Source organism: Epinephelus fuscoguttatus, linkage group LG16 (genome assembly GCF_011397635.1).
Source record: "Epinephelus fuscoguttatus linkage group LG16, E.fuscoguttatus.final_Chr_v1".
NCBI lineage: Eukaryota > Metazoa > Chordata > Actinopteri > Perciformes > Serranidae > Epinephelus > Epinephelus fuscoguttatus.
This window is the reverse complement of record NC_064767.1, coordinates 15,232,681-15,260,502: the sequence shown is the minus strand read 5'-3', so window position 1 is coordinate 15,260,502 and position 27,822 is coordinate 15,232,681. Positions and strand designations below refer to the sequence as shown.

General features: G+C 40.1%; 1 protein-coding gene across 3 annotated transcripts in view; it reads right to left on the bottom strand.

Annotated features, from left to right (window-relative positions):
- The window catches only part of chrm3a (cholinergic receptor, muscarinic 3a), a 129,420-nt gene that overhangs the window by 60,275 nt on the left and 41,323 nt on the right, over positions 1–27,822 (bottom strand). For all 3 annotated transcript variants that reach the window (XM_049600953.1, XM_049600952.1, XM_049600954.1), the window contains exon 2: positions 17,662–17,776. The gene's annotated coding sequence lies outside the window, so the exon portion shown is untranslated. The remainder of the gene's footprint in view (positions 1–17,661; positions 17,777–27,822) is intronic.

Genomic DNA, 27,822 nt, shown 5'->3' with positions numbered 1-27,822 from the left:
CATCAAATTGTTATTAAAAATCTGTCACCATCAGAATGAGCACACCAGACTATATGCAAATCCAGTCTTTTACAAATCATAATAACATAAATACATAAGTTAGTTGCCAAACACAGCAGAGGGTAAAATATGTTGCACACAGCAGAATCCAGCCCACTTCCATCTTCAATAATTCAATTTTATTTTCTACTCAATGCACTCGCAAATGACCAGGATTCCAATTACTTATCATCATATGTTCTCGTTTTGATTTACTGCAAATGAAAAGTGAAAATCAAACTTGCGTTATAGTTTGCTTATTTTTTTGCTGCGTGCTGTGATGCAAAATAGAGAAATTCACCCTCCCAAGCGCGTTATCAACGTTTGGAGACAGAGGGAGAGATACTCGGCATGTGCAATAGCTCATGCACCCACACACATAGTGGGTACCTCGTAAGTAAGTCGGCTTAAGAGCCTATAGCTGCTCAGGCATAACACTTTCCATGCATACAGTTTGGAGAGGAGGCAGGTATAATGAGTCAAATTACTTTGCTAAATGGAGAGGGCTGGTGCTCTGGAGTATAACACTGCACAGAGGTGACCCCAGGTGGGGGGGGGCTGCACTTTAGTCAGCTCGCTTTCTCTCTGCTGATGGGCAGTATTCAGCTGGGATGTTATCAGCAAGGTTAAACAGGGTCTATAACTGACCGGTGGATTAAGTAACAGACTGAGGGGGAAGGTCTTTGTCTTAAATGTCACATAAATATGCAAACTATTCAAATAAAAGGTCCATCCATGGATACACCACATGGGTTACAAGTATAGAAGAAAATCAGTTTTGCGTGATATTAAGACATATACGAGCAGTGGAGGGAAAAAGTTACACCAATAAAGTTTTTGCAGAGTGACATTAACATAATTACCCTGAAATATTCAAACATTATTTCCATTGATGAGTTGATTGAGGAGACAAAAGACGGACGGGGATAAAAGCCAGACTGGGGAATAGATAATTGAGAGCATTAACTTCATTGGGCCTCAGCTAATGTAACGGGGGGAGTAATGCAATCATTGGCTTTCTGTATAGTTGAATGCTCTGTGGGTCTGATTTAAACAGCCACATTAGTGTTTTAAACACAGCTGGACAAGATGGATGGTATGTTAAACATGCACGTTAATTGCTGTTAGCCATAAAGACAGATGATTCATCAACATAGATGTAGATAACATGGCACAGTGGGCAGTAGACTAATATACCAGATACCAAAATCAATCACCTGAGTCCCAAACATGTTTCACATTCAGAGCAAATTGTGTGTGGGTGAGAGAGAGAGATGGAGAGACTGCAGAAGTTAATCATGACCCTCATGAAAGCTAAATAATGACTAATGGCAAATTAGTTAAAACATTAAGCTTTAAAGGACGTACATGAGAAAAACTCCAGGGGTGATTATGTTAATGAAAGCACATTTCCTCTCCCGGCTGCTTCAAAGTGAAGCCTACACAGGTGGATTGATATTTCTGCTTAGAGCCAGACGAAGCAGAGAGAGCTGCAGGGGTTAGCGTGAGGCCAGTTACACTCAATGCATGTGTGCATAAGTGTGTGTGTTACCCACCCGCATCTGTGTCTGTGTGTGTCTGCATTTTCTATCAGGGTGCGATCTGAGAGCCTCCAGATGCTGCTGCCATTTGCTCCCCTGCCAATCAAAGGCCACAGCAGAATGCCAGTCCCTGAGAGCCCTGGTTTACAGGCGGCTTACCTGTATCTCAGTATTACTCGGATGCACACTGTGCACTACCCCTGTAGCATTCAAGCCAAACAAAGGGACACAGTTGGAGCAGGGGAGTGACAGACAAATAATATTATGGCTTAAATTGTGTTTAGTTATAAATATATATCATCAGATCAGTATGTAATCAAATGCCAGGAGTAAAAACAGTTAAGTTTTAAACCTTAAGATTTCAGTTCTGGTTGATCTGGCAAAGTCCCAGCTCAATTTGGAGTGACAAATTTATCAGTTGCAGGGGGCAGAAAACACATTAAGAGCAGAGAACCTGTTCAGTCATGATGAAATTTGATGCTGTCTATAAATCTGTTTAGCTGCCAATGATTGTGTGTAAAGATGGAGAACAGCTCTCTAATTCCTCACAATGTACAAAACACCGTGGATACAGCCGCTGCCATCTTATGCTGGTGACATCATTGAGTATGGTTTGATCGCATTGATCGCAGGTGACACAGAGAGCTGTTAATCATGATGTCACCTTTATATAGCATCAAATAACTAGTTAAGCTCATCAGGAAAACAAACACTTGAACATACATCATCGTGATAAGAACCACCTAAAATGACAGCAACTACCTCTGGGAAAACTTTATTTGACTTGTTTAATTTTTAGTTTGGCTCACATCCCATCTGCTAACATGAAAGGGGCAGGCTTTATGACCTATGCTGCAACCAGCCAGCAGGGGGCGATTGAGATGTTTTGGCCTCACTTTGGGGGAGCTGTCATGTCGTCCATCTTCATTACACATGCTACGGTAGCTAAACTTTACAATGCAAATATGTTTACCTTTCAGCATCTAGGGACTGAATGACCCGCTCTTTCAGATTACATCATACATGAGATCCGAATCCTGTCAAGTGCGTGCATGTATTGCTTCCTCTGAATCCTTGGAGCATATACTCGCCATTTGAATCCAGAGCCTGGTCTTATTCCAAAGTCACAATACGGGGCTTGGGCAGTGACTTGCGGCATCAGAAACCACAAAAAAGGCGTCCTTTAACATCGGCATGATTGGTGGCTGGTTGCCGTTATAGTTTAGTTTAACGGTGCCTGGCGGTGTCAGGGGGAAACATGGCGGGACAAGGAGGAGAGTTAAGACAGGGAAATTCCGACTGAGGCAGGCAGGACGGGTGGTGGATGGTTCCAACAAACACCAACTTTCACCGGAGAGTTGAAAAGCCAAACCCTGTTCTTATTTCCTAAAACTAACTATATGTTTTTGTTGCCTAAACCTGTTAGATGTTGAAGGAAAAAAACACCAATTTGCGGTGTTGAACCGACGTAGTGTGTGTACTTTTAAAGAGTCTGTATGTAAACGTTAACTACCCTGTGAAAACGAAAGTGTATTTTGAAAGAAGACAATGCATGTAACAGGCAGAACTTGACACGGCATCCAAGAACGTCAACAACCAACTTGCATGTCGTCTGTGGCTGTGGAAAGTCCATGTCCAAACGTCAATATGTGACAAGGTTGGAGTGAGAATGTCCTGGAATCCAACATGCTGGACATTTAATAATGATGATGATGAAAATCTTAAGGGTTACAGCTTTAAACAGATTGCTCCAACATGAAAACGATAGAGTGAAACCTTTTTCCATAGGGAATGTGTTCTTTATAGGCGCATTAAGAACAAGATTCGGCATTATGCGGTTTATCATTGCAGGGGTCGACTGAGCTTCTGCAGAGATAATGGCTTTTTTAAAAGGACTGGCATGCTATTAAATTAAGTGTCTTCAGGTTAGGCACCTTTCACAGAGCAGGTTAATGGAAATCACACCAACAGAACATGGCAGCAGCTAGTGGAGACAGTGCTGTTTGTACTTTTTGACACCTTATCCAACAACAAAGGTGAGGCGAGAAAACAAGAAGGGGGTGGTGAGATACTGACATCATCTTTGACATTTACACTCATCGAGTTGTTGCCCAGTGGACGTCTCAGAAAAGGCCACTTCATTGCTGCATATAGACCTGTTGTACACTTGTATTTTTTTACTCGGGTAATTACAAATTATATCTTTATTATGTTTGCAGACCTGCACCCTGATAGATGGCCTTTATCAGCCAGTATCCATCTTAAGGAACTACTTTGTGCTCTGTGATATTTCAAAGCATTGGCTCAAAATCAGCAACAAATAAAAAGAAAACTTCGAGAAACGACAAAAGCGCAATAAATGGCCTTAGTGCACGTCATGGAGAATGCATCCGTCCCAATTGCATTGCTGATTCTGGCACAGATTAGCATAGCCTGTAAAGAATTGCTGATATCACTAAAACAGGCTATACTAATTAAAGCCAGAATCATCAATTCAGATCTTCGGACACCTTGAATCCTAAAAACGTAAGAGAGGTTTGGAAGAGAAAGTTGGAATCGAATGAAACGTTAGCATCAGAAGAAGAGTAGATGAATGGGACATAAAAGAAAAGCACATGAGAAACTGCATGCTTTCCTTGTGTGAAAATGTGAAGAATTACAAAACTATGAATTCTGAGTTAAATCTGACAAAATTCGTTCATCACACATAACTCAAACAACATTATTTTCTGTCCTGTCATGGGGAAAAGGGAATTAAACCATTTTGTTTTCACATCACTTGAGCTGGGTGTTGGAAATACTTCCAGTTTGCAAATCCCTTTTCCCACAGAGAGTGTTCAACACATGGTTCATTTCAGTTCAGATCAGCACAGGAGCAGAGACGGGGTCCGCAGGACAGATGTCCCCTCGTTCTATAAGCAATCTTTATCACACAGAAGCCATGTGAATTACAGAGCACATAATGCATCACACCAGAACCAGCTTTTCAATGAAACCCAGCCTATAATGGATGGCCTGGTGAAAGAGAAATGAAGGGAGCACAGGAAAAGCAAAGGAGAGGAGTGGGCAGGGTGCGAGTGTGAGACAGAGAGTGAACAACCAGAAAGAGAGTTAGGAAGGTACAATATGACAGAAAACAAACGAGCAGAGAACTGCTTTTTGAGATAAGGAAAATATCCATTTTGTTTCAGCTCAATGAGAATTACCCGGTGTAGACTGAGCATAAATATTGCAGAATTTCCCACATAGAGGAATACAACAATGACCAATGGATGAGTCAAAAGCTTCACTAACGAAGATGTTTTACTGGCTTGACTCTCAAACTTATATGTCAAAGAGATGACTTTCCCTGTGTTTGCTTTGGTTTGCTCTTTAAAACCTTTGGGAATAAAACACCAGAGGGTATGTCTGTATGTCAGAATTGTCCAAACGAAAAATTAGTGGACAAGATGCTCAGCTCAGAAGTCTCAATCCTTTACCGTCTATCTGTGGCTCAGCAAATGTGCATGCTGTGAAAGTTCATCATCGAAATGATGACGACCTAAGATAGTGTTCAGCAGATATAGTTTACTGATTCATCTCCATGCCTTCATGACGCATGCCTGGATTTTTATCTTTGATTCTGGAAAGGAAAAAATTCCTAAGGGGTTGTGTAAACCAAATAACTAAACTAGTATGACAGAGGGCCCAAACACAAGAGGAGGAAAGTGTGTTTGCTCCTTTTCAAGGTTACTGGTGGCTTTGTTAAAGGTCCAGTGTACAGGATTTACAGGGGTATATGGGCAGAAAGGGAATGTAATATGATAAGTATGCTTTCATCAGTATGTAATCACATGAAAATACGAGTACTTGTGTTTTTGTTACCTTTGAATTAGCTGTTTATATCTACATAGGGAGCGGGTCCTCCTCCATGGAGTTCGCCATGTCGGTTCAACAGTAGCCCAGAACGGACAAATCAAACACTTGCTCTAAATAGGGCTGTTAGCGTTTTCGCGCTTTTGCACAAGTCACCGTTGTCAGTTCTCCATGAGCCTTCAGTCTCAGTCTCTGCTAGATTCCACCAAATCCTGCACTGCAGACTTTTCATTAACTTGAGCAACACTGGAAGAATTTTTTATTTGGAAAGATGCAAAACACGCCTGCCTGACACATGCTTATTTTCCTTTTGAGGGTTCTCCCTTTGTGGTCTTTTGCCACTGAATTGATGAAGATGTGTAGATTATAATGGAACTACAAAGTAAAATACATCAAATATAAGTTGGTGGCATGGTGGTACAGTGGTCAGCACTGTTGCCTCACAGCAAAAGGGCTTCTGGTTTGAACCTGTCAGAAGTTAATTGATTTTATAGTGTGTGACAGAGGGTGTGACTGTGAGCGTTAATGGTTGTCTGTCTCTACATGTCAGCCCTGTGATAGTCTGCCGACCTGTCCAGAATGTACCCCGTGACCCTGAATAGGATAAGCAGTTATGGATATTGAATAATGAATGAAAGACTAAGAGTCTCCAGCCATGCTAGCAGCTCTGTGAGACTGTACCTAGACACAGCAATACTTGTGAGCTAAATGCTAACATCAGTGTGCTAACATTTATAAATTACCCCTAAACATAATGTACAGCTGAGGCTGATGGAAATGTCATTAGTTTTGCAGGAATTCAGTCATAAACCAAGGTGGGGGACAAATGAAGCCCTTGCAAAGATTCAGTCAGGAAGACAACACTTTTCATGCTCAGGCTTTAAGTTTTATTTCTCATCCTGCCACTCACTCCTTGCTCACTCACTATCTCTAGGTGACAGCGTCTAGGTCTGTCAATTGAGTCTTCAACCCCTCCACCTCCCCATCACCACCTTTTCCTTACGGATATATCAGCCTCATATGCCTCAGCAGTCAGCAGCCTCAGAGTCAGCAGCCACTGCCACCATCGTCTGGACTTCATGGGGGGATTTATGTTACTGCTGCTCAGATGTCCCTCGATCACAAAATATCTCCCTCTGGTGTCAAAGTTCCAAAAACTTCTGGTAAATCTTAATCAGCACAAATCATCTGTTAATCTGTACACTCACATTCTGTATTAAATATTATCTTTACTTCATTCTTCTGTCTCTCCTGATTGAAATAAAGATTTGACATTGACGCGAAATGAAAACTTTCACAAGCCATCCTGAGGGGGACATAAATGTCTGAACAAAATTTCCTGACCAACCAAACGGCTGGCACTACCATCACTAGAGCCACGCCACTTCAGTTAAACCTTTTGTATTGCAAACTTTTATTTCCTCATTTGCAGTTTTACCGACCCAGCAGTGAAACACCAGCACTGTTATTCTTGGTCAAACAGAAGCAGAGAGATTGACTAATTAAACTCAAGACCTGGCTACAATTTGATAAAGACCAGAAACAGAATCAAAGCCTCATTTATAAGAATATTTTTTTCCTCCTTCAAATAATAAGCTGTGACATGGCATTGTGTAATACCAGCTCATGCTGCTTGGTTCCAGTCAATAACTTTCAGTGCTAAAACAGCACTCTTAGTGTGATGAAGTCATTCTGAACTAATAAAATCTAATCAAGTGTTCTGACTTTACTATGCTTTTGCCTTTAAATGGACTGCTGTAAAACACTTATTTCTGTATGTCTTTAAGTGCTGTGCCCTAACAAGTATTTGTTCCATTTGTCCTGTTGTACTTAAGAGAATGTGTGAGGTCCAGTAAGACTTTAAAGCTTAGGAAATGGGTTATTTACTCTAAAATTACATCATGTTAGTATGTAAAGAAGCTAGTGAATGCAGGTAGTTTTGACGCAGAGTGCAGCGGTAGTGCATTTTATCTTCCAAGTCATGTTGCCAGTTCAGAAATATTTCATGTTGTGTGAATATAACAAAAACAAAAGCTAAATCCATGATAGCCAACTGAAGGCCATACGTAGCAGGTATCTATTAAAATTCCTGGAGTGTCTCGTGAGAAAGGACAGCGTATAGGATGTATTAAATATTGCAACCATGTGCAGAGGTGAAAACACAGCCAGCGCTGTTTCCAACTATGCATTCCTCGACCGTGGAATAACATGTCTATGTGTTGACTGAGGAGTTGCATGATTCGAAAGCCACCACATAAAAATATATTTATGCCACAGGAGAAAAGTTGGAGAGATGCATCTGGACACTGTCTCCAGCAGGTATGGGACTTTGTGTTCTGGCAGCCAAAGTAGGAAGGATAATAAAAACAAGGGAATTCTGTGGAGGGAGGGAACGGGGAAAAAAGAGAAGGGATGTGAGGAAAATAAAAGTTAAGTCCTGTTGCTTATGTTTAGGTGCTCTTCACAACAGGTTTTCTTCATATTAGCAAAGTGCATGATTCCCCTTTAGCTTTCACTATGAGCACAATATAAGTAAATGAATGTTATGATGATAACATTAAAGTGAGGGTGTTCAATGTGGAACATGCTGTTAGCACAGCTGTGTCGCACTTCCAATGTACTAAAATGTCCCCATACACAAACTGAAAAACACTTAACCTGCAAATGGAAGCTGGAAACATATTCATAGTTAAGACCTGGCAAGTAGAGACTGCAAAGGATAAAAAAGGAGCGTTTACATCATTAGAGCTCAGGAAAACACTTATGAGTTATGATGCGACCGTAAATGAGAGAGCTCATATTCAGGAGATACGGCAGAAGACAGTCAAATGATTCCGAGGACACATTTACTGTAGCTCACGAATTATAAGATAAAAATGTGGTGGCAAAGTTTCCTTTGGCTAATGCAGTCAGTTATACAAAAATATCAAAGTTAAAGATGTTGGAGAGTAAAGGCAATGGCTCCGAGTCCCGAGGAGACTGAGCTGTATGACTTTGTATCGGAAAACACTTTGAAACTACCTATATCGAGTCTACAGGGTGCACAGCAGCAAGGGTAGGAGTATAGAGCGTACTGTTCCAACAAGGTGATAATAAAATTAAAAAAGTAGTGCCTGAAGGGCATAATAACTTCCCAGACGTTATAGGACAGGTACACCTAAAGGTATAGAGGATTAATGCGGAGAATAGGGTGAGCTTTTTGCAGCAGGAAAACTCGATCACAGAAAAGAAAGATAGCTGTGGAGCAAACATATTGACAGAAAAAGGCAGCAATTTGAGCCAAAGCTGCCTCTGGACAAAGCAGTCAGTTGATGAGCTGGTAAAGTGCAGGAAAGGGACTTGGCTAAAGGGTTGTGCAATATGGAGGGAAACCAAATTAGACTCATTATGTGCAACATAATATGTGCCATCAGTGGGTGGGTGAGCAAGTGAGGGTCTGAAAAGACTCGAGACTCATAATGGAGAGCAGCAATGACATCAACTATTATCACTAAATATTAAAAACATCAGTTGCAACAAAACAGTGCAATCACCACTCACAAGGTATTTGTGGATCTACATTGTTTACCAGCACAGATTACTCGATCCATAACAACCTACTGCATAGTGAGGATGGCACAGCATTCAGCAACACCAGGCTCTGACTCAAGAATAAAAAGAAACACCCTCACAGCTGTGGGTCTGTGGTGTTGCAGCTGTGGTGCTTTTCCTTTCCTTAACACCCATGACTTCTTCAATCTGTCCCCAGAGGCTTCCCATCAGACCCACAGGGCCGCTCCATCTCAGCGCCTCTGTGCTTGTGAAATTCACCACTGTCCCCAAAAGCAGCTAATACATATGACACGTACAGGACATCAACAGCACTGCACAGTGAAGGATGGACTGGAACAGACAGATTCATAGCTATAGATGATACAAAGACATATCATGGTATGTTTAGTTGTAGTATATTGTGGTTCGATTTAACACGCTTTGAACAGTGTCACAAAAAAGCAACATGAAACTAATGTTTGCAAAGTATGCAATTTACATTACGCCACAAGTGAACACACCAACTCTTTACGAGAATGAAATGTCACGAGCCAATCAGCAACATCATTACAGTCACTTAGCTAATCACTAACAGCTGCATAAAGGCAGATCCAAATCTGATCTTTTATTCAGTGTAACACGTTTTGCAGCTGTCACAATGTTCCATCGTGCTCTGTTAAAACACTCAACCATTGGAAAAAAACAGTTTGATTAATGAACAGGGGAAAGTCAGAGCTGCACCAAAAATATACAGCAATGAAGACATATAGACACTGCATGGCATCGCCAGACATGAGCTCGCAGATACATCTGGTTCCCAGGCTAATATAGACACAATGATGGCATCTATGTCAGCAACATTTTAAACATATAACATGTTTCTCATGCGCCGTAATTGGTTTAAACCTGTTTTGAATCTTTCAATGCTGAGGACAAAGAGGTTGTCCAAATCTGTCCAAACCTTCCTGTCCCAACAGATCAGCCCTTTTGAATGTTATCAGCCCATATAAGGCCATTATCAGCCATTATAATGCTTCAGACCAGACAAACTGCTCCTACCAGTGGGTCAGAAGGTCCATATCCAACGTTGTGACATGGATGCAGATTTGTTTAGGTTTCAAAACCACTTGGTAAGGTTTAGGAAAAGATCATGGTTTGGGTTAAAATAAGTATGATTCTTACATTATATATGTGACATAACTGTAGTACGTTACGCAAGTTAACTTACATACGTCAGTTAAAATAAGTAACGCAAGGGCTGCCCTCGACTAAGAATTTTCCTAGTCGATCAACAGTCGTCATTTAGGGCCATTAGTCGACTGAGTTGAAGGTGTGAGAAAGAGTAGTATCAGTAACGTTGTTAACACTGTGCTACATTACAGAGAAACACAAAACCGTACTAATGAACCTTCATTAATATAGGCCTATATTTTATCTACAAGTGCACGTCACACACTGAGCGAGCCGCCTGTTAATGACGCTGTGGGCTAATGGGCATGTAGCTACTTCCATGTTTCAGATGATACGTCATGTTTGTAGTCGACCAATGAAGATAAGTTTACATATCACCTTGGGTTCGTCCTTCACCTTCTCAAAATGATCCCACACTTTGAATTTCCTGCCCGACATGTTATTAACTAGCCTGTGGAATAACCGCAGGTACCAGCCCTGGAAATTAACGTGACTCCCGTCTTACTCCTGAGCGTGGACACTTCCTGTCCTTTCAAATTAAATTTCCACTTGGTCCAGTCATATAGGTTTTGATTTATTTTGACAAGACGCAGCCCCTAATACAGTATCATGTTTTTGTTTTGTTTTTTCCTACGACTAAGCGACCAATGAAATCTTGCCGACTAATGACCTTTCTGGTTGACCAACGTTTGGTCTATTATTAGGGGGCTTCTTTATACTACGTCCACTGACCGTCTCCTTTGCTGCACTCATTATTATAACAGCAACTTGAGGTCAGTGCCTAAGAATAAATTTAAATATAGGAGGCAGAGTACCTCCCAATTTTATTTAATTTCTTTGATTGCTGTTGTTGCTCTTTGTAAAGCGTCTCTGAGTATCCTGAGAAGCGCTATATAAATCTAATGTATTATTATTATTATTATTATTATTATTATTATTATTATTATTATTATTAATGACCACTGATAGCAGCCATTTAATGAGCTGATAAAATTTGAAGCAAGTGAACAGATCCAAACAGATGCTCTAAATTTAAAGTAATATGTGTTTTTTTCATGATGAACAAGTTTTGAGTTAAGTGTAAAAATCTGTGGGGGAAACACACTGAAATAAAGTGGAAAACAAAATGGTTCTGTCAAACATACCTAAGCGTTTTACTAATTTTAGCATACACATGATTTAGTATTCAGTGTGCTGTTCTGTTGCGTAAATATGAAAAATATTAACTCTGGTTTCAACATCTACAGAATATTTAAAAACCTAAATCAAGATTTGGGCCAAAAAACCCCGATTAGTGCATTCCTCGAAAACACACATCATTAACAACTGCTTACACACGTTCAGCTGAAATTGAAAAACTATTAATGAAGGCTGAGATACTAATTTGGCACAGCTGGAGACTTTTTAAGGGGACTGAAAACATCACTGCAGTGTTCCCTAATCCTTCCATAGTTCCATCAAAACACAAACACTGTGTGTGTGCATGTGTGTGTGTGTGTGTCTGTTAAATGAACTTGTTAGATCAGAGATTTCCTAACTTAGTCAAGGATTATTTTGTAATTACAAGTATGTATGAGTAAGTATGAGCCCCTGAGAGCTGCAGCTGAATACTTAATAGGTTTTTATAATGTTTGAAGTGCCATATTGCAGAACCCGCTGCCTAATGAAGTCCCACTGGACTAGTTTTCCTCACTAGAGCTCACCTTTTGTTCTCACAATCACTCCAACAGTTTAGACAAACATGGTGAGGATATCCAGTGAGAAATAGCTGACAGGTTATGACAGAGACTGACAGGATATTGTAGTTTTTGGCTCACAAGTAAATGCAAACACTCTGTACTGTATGTAGTTGATTAATTTGCAACATTTTCAACGTTGAAGTCTCGCCTACAGAAATAGACAAAAAACACTTTATTTAGTCTTATACAACTTGACTAATTAGCTGTTGTAGAATTACAGACTTAGACCTCTACAAGTTATTTTTAATTTCTGTCATGTCACATGTCAAGCCAAGTTTAGATTACTGGAGTTTTAAAATCTTAAGTGACATTGAAATCAGGGTGTGTTATGTATATAAGGACAAACTTCACAGATGTTCTTCTCTGTCATCTCAACAATGCACACACCACAAATAATCGTACACCACACACTACAGAATATTATTGAGATTATCGTACCAGAGGGAGCCCGAATGCACCACCTCATGTGATCAAATATGGAAGCAGATGCAAACAAAGTGCAGACTGACGTGGTGCAACAATTTGCTGTAATGTTAGCAATGCCTTGCAGAAAGGCTAAACAAGTCTGAATGGGAAAATGGTTGGGAAGATGCGATTGACAAGGTTTGCCTGTTCTTCAGTGAGAACTCAAAGTGTGGGGAAATACATATAAAACAAATCCAAATCCATTTTTCATACTTCAAAAGAGAGCCATAAGAATTGTGAACACAACCTCATACAGAGAACCAACATACTCATTATTTATTAAACTAAAGACTTTGGTCAACTTTAAAACAACTCAAATTATACACTGAGCAAAAAACATTTATTACCTGAAAGTATCCAAAAGTTGTTTCAAAGGAGAGAAAGTCAACACGCTTTGAGAGGTGTTTTTATATTCAAAAAACCACTGGTGAAGACCAATGCCAAGCTACACTGTATCTGAGTTAAAGGAGTGAGTTAATCAAATATGAAAATGGATGTTCAGACTGTAATACTGATGCAGAAGAACAGGGTACAGGAACTTAAAGTGTGTAAATTGCCTTTTGTAAAACATTGTTTGCCTGTTTCAGTTTGTTTTGTTGTTGATTGCTAAATATGATGTGCTGGTAAAAGGTTAGGTGTTATGAGCTATAGCTTCAGCCTACACCTTTTCTCGGACTGCAGAAGTGTCTGTGTTATGTTAAATTATGTTACTGCAATGTTCTGCACTGTACTGTTTAAGTTATCTGCCATTTTCTGTGGGAGGCTGTGACTTCATTTATATGAATTTGTAGCTCAATATGATGGTCTTATTTCTTTTTGAAAACCAAAATAAATCCTAAATTCTTACTGGAGGTGAGATTTAACTGTCAGTTTTAACTTCTGTCAATAGCATAATGCTAGCTAATGTTAGCCTCAAGGGCTAGAATGTTTACCATTGCTTCCCTACACCATCAGACGCTCCGTACTGACAAAATCGTTACTTTAATCATCTGGACTAATATCAAACATGTTTTAAATCATTGGCGCGGCCCTGATAAGCCTGCGGGCAGTTTGGGAGGCTTAAGGCTGGATCTTAAAACCTGTCATATTACAAGATAATCAGGGCCAAACATCAGTATCGACCGAGGTCCCAGACCATATTCCTCTTTCATTTGTTGGGAGGGGATAAATCAGATAAATAGTAAAGATAAATCAGCCCAAAATTCCTGTGGTCTGAGCCCGGCTTAAGAGTTTCCTGAACTAAATGATGCATTTTGCATTGATATAGGAATTATGAGGTTCTATAGATCTGATGTACAGTGTGATCTTAGTGATGTGAACATTTCATGTAATTACTGTGGCTTCTAGCTATATACCAGACTTCACTGAGTAACAAATAAGACTAAAGAAAGTGCTTCTGGAATGTCAATATACTCCTGTGTTGATAACATTTTCCAAAATAAAATTCCTCAAAGCATTTCGAACCTCAAATCAATGATTACAATGTGCCACCAACTTCGTCAAAGCCCAATAAATCTAACAACCAACAGAAGATAAGATGGAAGAAGCGCAGGACACACACTTCAGACAGGTAATCATATTCCAAGAAATGAGGTGACAGAAATGGTTTATCTGTGCCTTCCTGCACTCACACGCCCAATTATGGTCGTCCACATCTCTTGTATAACCCTGTCCGCGCCTCCTGTTACTGCGAAACCCAAATTAAATGCACTCGACTGAATTCTATCCAATGCTCGAGTGCTTTAAACCAGTCCTGCTGTTGTACCCACACTCGCAGATACATTGGTTGACAAACTGTAAACCCACTGAACTCTGTACGGACTAACATTACCTACACTGCGCATATGCACCGTTTTCTTCCATGACAAATGAGCCTTGCCTTTGGCCCGCTATTACAAATTATTATTTTTTTGATGTTTGTTTGATTTTAATGTTTTTTTTGTGTGTGTGTGCGTGAGTTTCACTTACAGAGATTGCATTGATTATAGCCGGAGGTCCTCCACTCTCATATGAATGCAAGTCTGCTATCAATCATTGCTTCAGTGCAAACCTGATATCCATAAAGACGCACTCTCGCCAAAGGCTACTACATCTAATACTAACTTTTCAGAGGAGTTGAAGGTAATATTTTATCATGGAACGAGCTTTGCAGCACGATGCACTGTGTAGACAGCGCTATCACACAAAATCGGCCATATGTCTTTTTTGCTCAGGGGGTGAATTTTATTACTTTTAAACAAGGTTATAGCTATATTACTCTTACCATTTGTTTCATTAAAAAAACAGAGACTACACAGAATGCAAAACCTTTTTATTTGTCAGGGCCACTCTTAAACTAAATGTTTCAGGCCATGGATTAATAAATAAAGCATATACTATAAAGCATATTCCTTTAGAGGTACTATTTCCATTTTTCGTCACTGTGTTTTCACCTCAGTTGAAATCAGCCCTTTGCGTGTGCTGTAAGGTCTCTGGCACACTACAGAGTAAATCACTTGAATACAGCACCTGGCTGCATCCATGTCTAGTGCCAGGTCACAAGTGGCAATTCAGGCCATACAACCAAAATCCCAGGCTCTCCAATTCTGGCTCTGACACATGTCCATTTCTATTGCTGAAGAACTGCCTGTCCTCCTCCTGCGGCACTAATACACTGCCTTCAACATTTCTAAGGCTCTTATTTTAAATCACACCCCGCAGATGTTGTCCTCGTGCAGCACAGCTCTCTATTTCTCCAGGCCACTAATCACGTTGCACATTATTACACATCATATTATTATTATTAGCAGTAGTAGTAGTATTGTTGTTTTGGTATTGTGGATGTTGTCGTAAGGCTTTTCTCATTATTATGTTTGTTTATTTTTCTCGGCCTTGTGTGTGTGCTGATAATTAGTTTCCACAGGTAATAAGTTACAGATGGTATGCACTCGCCACTCAGGATTGCTTCCCTATATGGGCCTTTGCTTATGCTAATTACAGACTGCCAGGAATGTGCATCCAAATTAAAATCAAACATGATTTGCAAGCATTTCCAAATGGGTACTTACAATGTAGTGGTTTGCACTGGCTTCATGGATGAGACACTGTTTATTTTAATTTTTTCAAGATCAACAAATAAATGTCAAGGTTCCTTACACAGCATTCAGAGCATTACTATATCAGCAAACCACTAAGTAAAGATACAGTGGTGTAATGTAATGGCATCCTGAGCAGAGAATGAAGTCAAGCTACCTCTGTGTGTCTTGTAATCTGAGGATCTCTGTGGTTTGGTGTGCTGAACCAGTCTGGCTGCACGTGTATATTAGTGCATGTGTGTGGTTAGATCTTTGTACCCGCTTGGCACCGCGGTCATACGGTGGTTTCTGCTGATATCAGGATGGTACTGTCGCACAAACAGAGCACCCACCCTCCAGAGGCCTGTACTACGAAGCCAGTGTAACTTACCCAGGATATCTTCTCGTTATCTGGCTTGACTAACCCTAACATTCTGGATAACCATTACTGCAAAGCTGATTATCAACCAGTTCAGCCAACTCTGGGTTTTCCTATCCAGCCATGAGCGCATTCATGTGAAAGAAGCAGTTTGTTAATTATTAGTGACATCATCAGAACCATGGATGAAGTAGGCAGCTTCATATCATATTTGATGAAACAGTGGCGTGGGATGTAAATGACTGTAATCTTAAAATGGAAAATCTAGAAACACTGAAACTACTAATCAAAAATTCATCATCATCTGAGACGTATATTACGTGCAGGTATCACTGAGCTATGGGCCTATGTGACATTAGTATAGAGTATTTTTATGTCACATAAAACACTTTAGAGTAACACCAGTCTGTTTCTGCTACTGAATTAAAGGGTGGAAAAGTAGTTAATGTCTAATGAGGTCTATCTGACCAAAATGTGGCATTTATAATAATAGGTGGCAATGAACAGTGTGTGGATTATTTTACTAATAAAATATTATCAGTTTTATCCTATTTCTCATCACACAGGTGTCTCATGTTAAGTATGTAGTTTAAGTATGTATTTTAAGCTGCAATGATGGAATCAGAGTGCAAAAGTAGCAGCACTATCACTGTGGACTAAAATAAACTTTGCATAATTTCAAATCCTGCTTCGTAGTACAGGCCTCAGGTCCCTCAAGGTTAACACCGTTAGCTCTGTCAGCTTTGTTGCAGCTGTGTAGTGTTGTTAATGAAGTTAGCACAGTTAGCTGCCAGCCTTCATGTTGAAACATTGTGTCTAGACAACTCATAGTCTCTGAAGTTTGCCTTTTAACAAATAGGTGATATTTTTTTTTTTTGTCGACAAAGCCCATGGAAAAGCAACTGTGTATTAATCCACAGCTGAAACTAGTCCCAACAAATACACAGTTTACTCCTGTCTGACCAAAGTTTATTACAAGCTACAGTGCCCAGCAGATTTAGGGAATTACTGAGCCCTCTTCAAAAATATTATATTTTTGTGAGTTTTTTTTTTTGTCAGATTTAAGTCTTCTGTAGATAGAAATTGGGTTGGGACTAAGTGATTTCAGAAAGTACTGAAGGACAGACAGAAACCTTTTAAGATGACTTTGACCATGAAAATACACACAATATTGCCAGCCTTGCTTTTTAAGAAAACAGAACTGAGATAATATGGAAAAAAATGTGAATGGGATCTTATATTTAGTTACTTAGTTTACTGCTTTGTGATCACACCCTCAGTGTGGATATGGACTGCAGTTATATAGCATTTTCTTTACCTTAAGAGAGTTAGATGTGTCTTTATGAAATACAAACACGTTACGAAACGTTTTAAGTCTTTAATGACTGATCGTTACCCATCACGGTGTCATTAGCACACACACACACACACACACACACACACACACACGCAAAGGCTTATTGATCCCACCGAAGGCTATTTCAGATAAAATACTAGTATATACTTTGGTCACTAAAGAAAAGATACATCCTTAATTAAGAAATAAAGATTTTTTTCCACTTCAGAGGTTATAACCACTTACAGCCAAAGGAGAAAATGGTAATTCTTCAGCATGGATGAGTGGATCATTGCTTCAGAGTGGGAAAAGAAGAATAAATTCCACATTGAACCTTGTCTTTTAGGCAGTGGTGATAAAAGCCAAGAAAAAAAGACTTGAGATAATGTGCTCTGCGTTAGAGGACTTCATTTAAAATGTCTAACGTGAACATTAGCAAATGGCTTGGAGCTGCTTATCCTGCCAAGTGTTAGCAGGGGGAGCAAGATGGTGTCATTTGTGATCACGGGGGATTCTCTGACTCTTAACTCACCAAATGTTTTGGGGAGGCGAAGTGTCTGGAGGTCACCTTTCAGCGCAGTGCCTTTTGGTGTCCATGCTGTCTACAGGGGGTGCGGGATTATCCTCCTCCAGCCGGATCATGGCGTCTGGGAATGAGACAGGGGGCAAAAGAGCAGAGGGAGAAGGAGAGGAGAGGAAAAAAATTAGTTTTAAAGGATGTGTCCAAATTAGGAAGCTGTACACCTATAGCTCACTGACTTTTTTCCTTTTATTGTACATGGAAGGCAAACTTCAATAGGTGGGAAAGCCTACAGCGCTATGTCACCACAATTTAAGCTATAATGACTAGTCTTTCCCTCCAGAAAATTGACATTTTGCCCCACAAAGTAGAGCCAAAGGGATTTAGTCAGCAACTAATTTGTATATGTTTTCATGTGTGCCGCTGCCAAGCTGCTCATATTGCTCTCAGTAATCTACCTCTCCATCTGCAGTGGTGTTAAAACCTTTCTTTATGCAATATGTTTTAATCAAAGATCTACTCAAGTACTGTTGCTACCATTCCCCACTGGATAATATCTGTCAAAGGGAAGAATGGCATGTCTTCATGTCTAGGGAAGTGTTCATGCCTTATATAGTCTTGGTCTAGTAGAGTTGCCTGCTGCACATAGCTGGATCTAGCCAGGGGCTAAGGAAGCAGACCTTATGAGAGCTCATTAAAACAGTCTTCAAGTCTTAAGAGACAAATATGAATGTACCACAAAAAAGGAGCATGCCACTGAAAATAATCAAAAGTAATGGAGCAGTTCCCAGACTTAAAAAGCATTTATTAAAATTGGAAGTTGTAGCTCAATTGTGTAGGCAAATGAAAAAGGGTGACAGAGAAGGGACGGTCAAGGCAAGGTCTTGCTACTAATATTCAGACAATTCACAAGCGCCTACAGTGTTGTGAAACAAATGAGCACGCTACTCTCCTCTTCGTGTTACACTTACAAATTACACCTCAAAGGTCAATCGAGGAAACATTTCTCTTCTAATGGGGAGCTGCATGACATTTCGGGGCGAGGACGCTACTCTTTGCAGTGGCATATATTTTTTTAGTAACACTGACATTTTCACTGGCTGCATGAAGACCAAACTAATTTAAATAAAAATCCACAACTGTTTTCTTGCATTGTGTAAAAGGCGTTCTAACAAGATGGAGTACTTCATCCTAATACGAACGACCTCACTTGGCCTATCTGCTCCACATTTTAGCTGAGTCTGCAGGGGCACTCTCAAGTGAGCCATAAAGAGGACTGAATGAGACAATTACCATTTTCAAGTTTCCACTTTAAATCTGCAACCTTACTTGATCTCAATTCTCAATTTGCATGAAATACCCAATAAATGAGGGGGCTTTTCCCACAATAATATGAAACGGCAATTATCCAGATAGAGGATGAATGTGAATGTACAATAGCTCATTACCAATCTAAAACAGAAAATGTGTCATACAGTACATGTGGAGGCCCCCCCTTAGCTGATAAAAGGTCAAGTAATTATATAAGCTTCAGTTCTCTGTCTCACAGCAAATTATTCTGAAGTGCTCTTTTTCAAAATGCAACTGTGAGGAATATAAAAGAAACTCATGTTTAATCAGCAAACTTTTGTCAAATGTGAGAATATTCATCCATGCACCAGACATCTGAAGGGCACAAGAGCAAATCACAAACATTGCAAAAGCTCACTGCACCAAAAAATAAAATGCGTTGTATTTGTGGGTTTGGAGGCAACAACACATCTTGTTCTGCTCATTGCTATAACAACTCCCACGAGAGGGCGTTTGTTCAAATCTGAGGATTTCATTTGTTTTGCATCAACACCAGAAATGTCTTTGCTAGTCAAATTGCATACTATGCACCACAAACCCATTAAATCTACAATCATTAACATAATCTTGTGTTCATAAACAGTATGTATTCTTTCAGATGCAATGAGCTTTAATTACCTCGCCACTTCCTCAGAGCGTCCTTGCCAGTTGGAGATGTATAACCATGGTAAACTGTACCAATCTCAGCTCTACTGGCATCTGCAAGCATGATGAACCTCTGGAGTTTTTGTTTTTTGTTATCACATCTATAGGAGTAACACTGGAAAATGCAAACTGCAGGGCAACTCTTTGTGTAATGTTAAGTCACAGGCATCTTCGTCGCCAGATGATGCATAAATTAGCTAAATGCTAACATCAACATACTAACAGGCTGATGTTTATCAGGTATGTGTATGTGTGGGCCCATAAACGCAGCACAGATGGAGCTTTTCATGAGTTCTTTTTTCCTCAGCAGAGCTTTGTGGAGTTCAAGTCACCGGTGGATAATTGGTCGGTCGAACCGATCAGAGATGATCAGATCGACAGAGGTGCAGCTGCTGCAGAGGCAAGTGAAAGCAAACTTTTAGACTCAGTGCAGTGTTGGACTGAATCCAACTCAGAAATATGTCAGTCAAATCAGAATCATATCCTTAAAACGAATGATCAACGATTCTTTTTTAAAGTTTGTCCACAGCTCAGGAGGACGTTCAGAGTGACAGAGACACTCATGTAATTTAGTAAACAAGCTAACAGCACTAACGACAGATTAGAAATGTGCAACAACATTTTTTGCCGACACTAGATACCAAATAAAAGCCAGACACTGCCGTATTTAGTTGATGTGAACTGTAACTTCACCACTTCCAGGCAGAAAAGCAGAAGAGAGAAGATAAGGTTATCTCTGAGCCTTCCAGAGAAAGTCTGTCCTCCTCTGTGCCGCTGCATCATGTCTATGGCCATCTATTCCAAAGAGTAGAGTACAAGTCAAGAGTGCTTACTCTGAAGCAAAACCAAGGGACCAAAATGTCCCTAGAAGTATGCTGCACAGCACAATGTCTATTAAAACAAAAAGACTGCTTGACTTGAAGCTATCTTAGTCGAATGAGGGGTCTCCAACTGACAATTCAAATCTTTGACCATCAAGGGGCAGCCCTGGTGCAATGAATGGTTGAGTTTCACTTTCACTGCACTTAAAGTTCTCCATGCTGCTTCATCTGTGCCTAGAGTACGCTCTACAACCAGAGAGTGTGGTGCAATGAATAACCAAACAATATTCCAATCACTCTCCTAATGAACGGCCCGGCTCCAAAAACAGAAAATCAATAAGCAGTGCCAGATGTTGATATTGCGGCAGGCTGCCACAAACAAATTAATGTGTGGGAAACCCTGATGTGTAAAACATGCTGGGAAACATCTGTAACACCATCCAATCAAAAACAATCAACTATGTCAACAGGAACTCGCTGTAATTACAGTTTTAAAGGGCAAACATTGTATTAAACTTCTTCATTTTTAAATGTAGGTTTTAATTTATTCCTTAATATACATGGAGAAATATGTGCTTCTGTCATGTTTAGTTGTGTGTCTCTGACAGCAGTTTATAATGAGTTGGAAATATATCATCATGCTGACCTGGAAATGAACATTTTGTTATTTGAGGTTTGTTGTGTTACTTTGTGTAAAGTATCATTTAAAATGTTTCCAGTTTAAACAGCATTTTAATTAGGTGTCAGGTCAGATGTATTAACAGTGTTCCCAACAATTTAATGACTGTTTGATTCAGTTAGTTACATAACAGCTACACCTGACTGTTACTGGGTGTAAATATTTATAACAGCTTAGCTCACCATAACAACTAGTTTGCATGGTGCAGACAGCTTTGTCTTGTGATGCATAAATCACTTAGTAACTTAGTAAGCACTTCTGGTAAAAACTAGGCTAAGTTTGACCTTACAAAGAGCTGGTGAACCTCTGCATGCATTATGCAACAGTAAAACTTGTGGTGAAAAGAGCCACCTGGTCACTTCCTGTGTCCTGAAGGAGGTAGACCGGAGTCTGCAGCCTCCTCAGGCTGATACCGCAGCACCCTGTCACTGTGGTACAGACAGAAACCACAGCGGCAACAACTAAAACATGATAGGTTGGACAGTGCAGATTAAACACTGCAAATCTCACAACACTTCCCCTCACAGTCCCACTTCTCTCTTCCTCCTAAATGGAGGCCCTTATCTCACCTAGCTACGGTCCAATATAAATCTACTAGCAAAGCTCTTCAAATTTATTGGCCGAAAATTGCAATGATATCACCTTTCACTGACTGTTTATCCTGCCCTGTGAGCGCAGTAAAGCGAGAACAACTACACAGAAAAACTGCCCTTGATTAATGTCTTTTTGGATTTATGTTATACGATTCTTACACCCAGTGTCGGGTTGATTTAAGAGCTGCGAGTTCTGTTGGGGCATGATAAAAACGCGGCTTAAACTTCATTGAATGCTTAGGGAAAAGGGGATAAATGTTTGCTAAGCCTGCTTCTGATATCAACTATCAAGCAAAATCTAAACCTAGCAGCAAATACTTCATCCCACCTTGGTAACTGCTGTAAACGACTTAGTATCTAATCACCTGCTTGTAAGGGCTTTGCAAGAGCCTCTGTGCCTCAGTGGCTTACAAATGGCTTTTTTTTGATGAAGTGATGGTGCGGAGGAGTGTATATTGTCTCCAGCTGTAACTCTGCATACAGGAATGTGTAGGAGCAAAGCAGTTTGTGTGTGTGTGAGAGACAGAGAGGTGAAACGACAGAGATATACAGAAAGACAGCGAGAGAAGGACAGAGAGTGTGTGTTTCCTATGGTTGAAGTACAGTTGAGCTTCAGCCAAGGTCATCCTCTTACTTATGACATACATGGAGCCAGACTGAACCTCTCACTTGGACGCTCTCCATCTGCTCTCACTGATAAGGACGGCTTCTTCATGTGCAGACAGACACCATGGCTCTGTATTGTGTAGATCTAGTGTGATTAAAACCATATTTAGATGTCTTTGAATAGCAATTAAGAGGACACTATTCTCACTTATATATTTTACACCTTTAAAAAAATCTTTTTTTTTTTCTGCCAGGATACTGCAATGGAAAGTGGTTGTTTTATACCAAGACACTGCTGCATTTCCAGCTAGGATAGTGCCAAGGTACAGGGTACATTTATTTTATTTCTCGGTGCATTTTTAAACACCTAATGAAATGCTGGGGTAAAAACAATCCATACACAAGCTACTGTATATCAGAAGAGGTGCACAGCAGCCACATTTGCTCAGTAGAGAAGTATTTCACTAAAGGACCTTTCCAGCCACAAAGGTGGACACGGATATTCTGTTAATTGGTTTATGCATGTCAGCTGGGAAACTCAATTGCAGGCTATCAAAGAGGCCTGAAACAGCTTAACCCAAGTAAGACCTTACCCAGACTGCCAACAGTTCATGTTTTTTCCCTCAGTGTCTGAAGCCTGTATAAAATTGGAGAGGGGTAAGTGCAACTCGTTGACCAGCAGGACTATTTTGCTTTTCCCTGATCAACACCTTGCCAGATGAAGACTGCTTTAAAATTTATGAGAAAACAAAAATGTGTCCTCACTGGCTAATCATTGAGGACACATTTTATTTTATCTTTTTTTTCTATAGTCTTCTGTTGCACTCAGAGATCCACATGAATTCAAGAATAGGGCTCGGTTAAAGACAGCAGGCATAACAGAAAGAGAAATATGGCTGATAATAAATACTGTATGCGTGAGACATTACTGTTGATAGAGATTAGATTGGCGCCATGTTGGTGCCAGTCTTAAGTAAATGCATGATGATGGTGAGAGATTATACAGTGTGGCAATAAAGTAATGAAGAGTCATGTTTGCTGTATGGGAGGATGGTTTGTTGTCTGCAAATAGTAACACGCGATTCTGCAATTAAAAAGAACTGACAGCGCTCTGTATGCACATCACAGTCTGTACATGGCTTTCAGCACATAACAAACAAATTGTGCATTTGGGCATCACTTGAACAGAAACCATGCTCCTGCATCAATAACCCACAGAAACTTCGACAGCAACCTGACCACAGGCACAATGTTTTCTCTATTAAAAGTTCATGTTGTTAAATGAATAAATCTGTGAGCCATCTGCTAAAACACCGCAACACACACACGCACAAACACACTCCCCCAGTGGTCTGGTGAAGGGCTACATCCAAAACTTCAATCAAATGGCCGAACTCCAGGCAAGCTTCTGTGACGCCGAGAGGTTCACGGACCGATCACCATAACTACAGCTGATGATCTCAACATGCTGTGCTTCCTGTTAAATGTGCCTTAGCCCGTGGAGGTGGACCAATTGGCAGGAAATGAGAACAAATTGATTGGGAAACAGATGGAAGAGAAGCAGCCACTATGAAGCCCATGAGAGTGTAAAGGAAGGAAAGAGATGAGGGGCGAAGACGAAAATGAGACACAGAAGGCGAGAGCAGACAGTTTGAAATGCCATAAAGGCCAATAAAAAATGAATCATGAAACATGCCTTTTAAAGGCTTAGAACATTATAAAACATTTTCCTCTTTAAAATCAGTGAACAGATATTTATATTGTATCCAGCACATTTTCACTCCCAACTCATCAAATACCAAAGCTTGGTCAGTGGCCCTACACATCAATCAATCAAATCAATTTTCTGATGCTCTAGGTAGCTCCAGTGTCAGTTTTGGATGTTCAGTCAAATCATTTATTTATTTATACATCACATTTAAAACCAAAGTGCTGTTCAAATTAAAAGAATGACATACAAATATGTAGTACAACAGTACAACATGTACTCAAAAATAGAACAGAATAGTAAGAACAATTAAATACATAAAATAAAAAAATAAATTAATACATAAAAAGTTTATAAAATGCTAAAATATTTAAAAGAGCAACCAAAGGCCATTAAAAACATCTATGTCTTAAGATTTGTCCTAAAAGTGTCAGTGGAGAGGGAGCATGTCATTGAGAGTGGAAGGCTATTCCAAATCTTTGGAGCAGCTACTGCAAAGGCATGATCTCCCCTACCCACTAGCCTCAATCGTGGGACAGTTAAAAGACATTGTTCTGAAGATCTAAGAGGTCGGGAGTTGGAGTAGGGGCAGAGAAGTTCAGCAATGTCGTAGGGTGCCAGTCTATGTATGGCTTTAAAAACAAATAAATGAACCTTAAATACATCCTGTATTTGACAGGTAGCCAGTGCAGGGACCCATGACAGCAAGTCAATTTAGGCTTGTTACATGCCTTGTGTCTTTTCAAAATAAACTTTAGTTCTCACAGGAAATGTACAGATTTTGCTCATTAAATGCATACACTTTCTTTTCAATAAAAAAGAACTTTGCTGCTTGCCTCCCACCCGCCCCATGCAGATTTTCAGAACAGTTGAAATTTGAGAATTACAAAATGCTGCTGCCTGGTGTGTCTCATAATGCCACTAAAAGGTGCCTCTGAGTGTTGGTATCTGATGGACTTGGCCACTGTCTCCTTGAGTTGAGAGTGAGACTGAGGTTGTTGTATCCAACACTTAAAGAGCAAAAAGCACAACTTTGAACTTTAAAGACCCCTCCAGTAAATATCAAGTTTTTCACCTTGTTAACACATCCATATGCTGTTGTTTTATATTCTACAAAACATATAATGACCAAAATAAGCAGTCAACCCAACAACTGAGCATGTCTCTCTCAACTCAACTCAAACTTTATTTATAAAGCACATTTAAAACAACCAAGGTTGACCAAAGTGCTGAACAGGTCAATAGAAATAAACAAGCAAATACAATGAGGCACCCAATAGTACACCACAATGACAACCATAAGATACATAAAATACAATAAAATAAAATACAAGGGTTGTAAAATAAGATAAAAATAAGATAAAATGTTTGGGTGTCCAGCTCTGTAAGAAAAGACTTAAAAACCTCTAGGGTCTGGGCAGACCTAATGTGCAGGGGCAGGCTATTCCAGAGCCTAGGGGCAGCTGCCCCAAAGGCTCTGTCACCTCTGGTCTTCAGCCTAGTCCTAGGAGTAGCCAGTAATAGCTGACTGGCTGATCTCAAGGCTCTGGAGGGAGCATGAAAGTGCAGGAGTTCAGTTAAATATGAGGGTGCCAGCCCATTTAGGGCTTTAAAAACAATCAATAAAATCTTAAAATCAATTCTGAAACGCACTGGAAGCCAGTGGAGTGAGGCCAAGATTGGTGTGATGTGATCGCGTTTACGCTTTCCAGTGAGGAGGCGGGCTGCTGCGTCCTGGACAAGCTGTAGACAGTGTAGCAGAGAGTGGTCAATACCGACATAAAGCGAGTTACAGTAGTCCAGACGTGAGGTTATAAAAGCATGGATTACCCTCTCTAGATTTTGGGGGGAGAGATAGCCCTTAACTTTAGCTAAAAGCCTGAGTTGATAAAAGCTGGTTTGTATTACTGATCTAATTTGTTTATCGAATTTAAAAGCACTGTCAAAAGTCACACCGAGATTTTTAACGGAGGAACGGATGTTAGGAGTGAAGGGGTCCAGAAAATCAGCGGAGTAATCGGAGGGGTCACATCCAAACATAATGATCTCGGTTTTATCCTCATTGAGATTTAAAAAGTTAGTGTCCATCCAGGATTTGACATCTTTTAAACATTCTAGCAGTGGCTGTACAGAATCCTTGCTAATGGATTCAAGGGGCAGATAGATCTGTACATCATCTGCAAAATAGTGAAAATGTATGTTGTGTCTCTTAAAAATCAACCCTAATGGCAGCATGTAGAGCAAGAAGAGGATGGGGCCCAAAATGGAGCCTTGGGGGACACCGGAGGTGAGAGGAGCCGTAGCTGAGTTGAATTCCCCTAAATTAACTGAGAAGCTCCGATCAGTGAGGTAGGACTGAAACCACAGAAGGGCAGTACCTGTGATACCTGTCTGCTTTGGAAGTTCAGAGTACCAATGAGTACCAATGGCAGTCTCAAAAACACTGGCTCTGACTTTCACGTTTTTTTTATCTACAGGAGCCACTCCCATAACGCTACAGCAAAGTGAGAAGTATCAGAGTAGAAGCCATATTTTGCAAGCTTTCACTTAAACTTGTCAGAGCTGGCAATCTGGAACAAGGTTTATCTAACATTAGCAACACATTATAAGCTTTTTGATAACGTCATCAACCCAAAGGCTTCTGTTATCTGTTGCTGTTTACAAGCAGAGGTGAGCAGGTACGCTCAAGCTGCAGGCGAGTGGCTGAGGGGTGGGACTAATTTGCATAATCATAGGTTCATGCATACTAAATGATGCAAAGGTGGAGAGTTGCATCTCAGCCAATTTAGGGCATGAAGGTTTTTCATGGAAAAACCTCTAAATATGTAATTTGACATTTGGATCTTTCAGATCACTAACACACTGGAGCAACGTCATCTGCTTCAAAAAGTTAAACACATTGAAGCCAATCTGTAACACTGTTTTTTGCTGTGTGTTCTTATGTAACGTTTCCAAGAAACAAGAAATAAAAAAAACAGAGAGGCCTTGAAAGTTTGCCAAAAACAGAGCATTCTCGCCCTCTCTCTCATTTGTTAAAAGACATCTTTCTAAAGAGTTCCGCACAGAGACAATATCTCCGCCATCACAGCCAATTTTAAGACGGATTCAGGATTTATTCAATCTTTGTTTTAAGACATCAACATTGATGGCAGAAGGGCTCTTTTTGACCTTGCAAAAAAAAAAAAAAACTCCACGAGTACTAGACAGTTGTCAGGCTCTTCAAAGACACAATCCGTGATCCAAATATAAACACAGGGGTCACCCTACCACCAAAATTCAAAAGAAACCTGCTACGCACTCTCACACTGACATGTCTTTTAATAAACACTAACTCCAGAGAGCAACTGAATCAATGTTATTAATGTTGCCGGAAATTGTTTGTCATTATCATTAAGACAAATCCTTTAGTTATATATGTGAGTTTAACTGAAATTAATATGGTCAAGAAAGGATTTAGCTTGTGTGTGACACCACAGTAACACCAAAGACAAACAGCAGAGCTTGTACTGGCAGTTTTTTTTTTATTTTGTAAGGACCATGGAAAGTGACTTAAAAGCTACACTTTGGAGCTGTTGACCAAATTAGCTCTGTTTTATGAAACAATTCCAATCGGGTTTCTTAAAAACCTTGGCGCTATTTAGAAAACCAGCCTGAATTTCCACCAGTTTTGAGTACGACCATTGTAATCAAGGATCTGTGATCACTGGAGGGCATTCCACAATGCACAATGGAAGTAATCAGTAGGAGCAAGATGGCAGATCACACCGATTA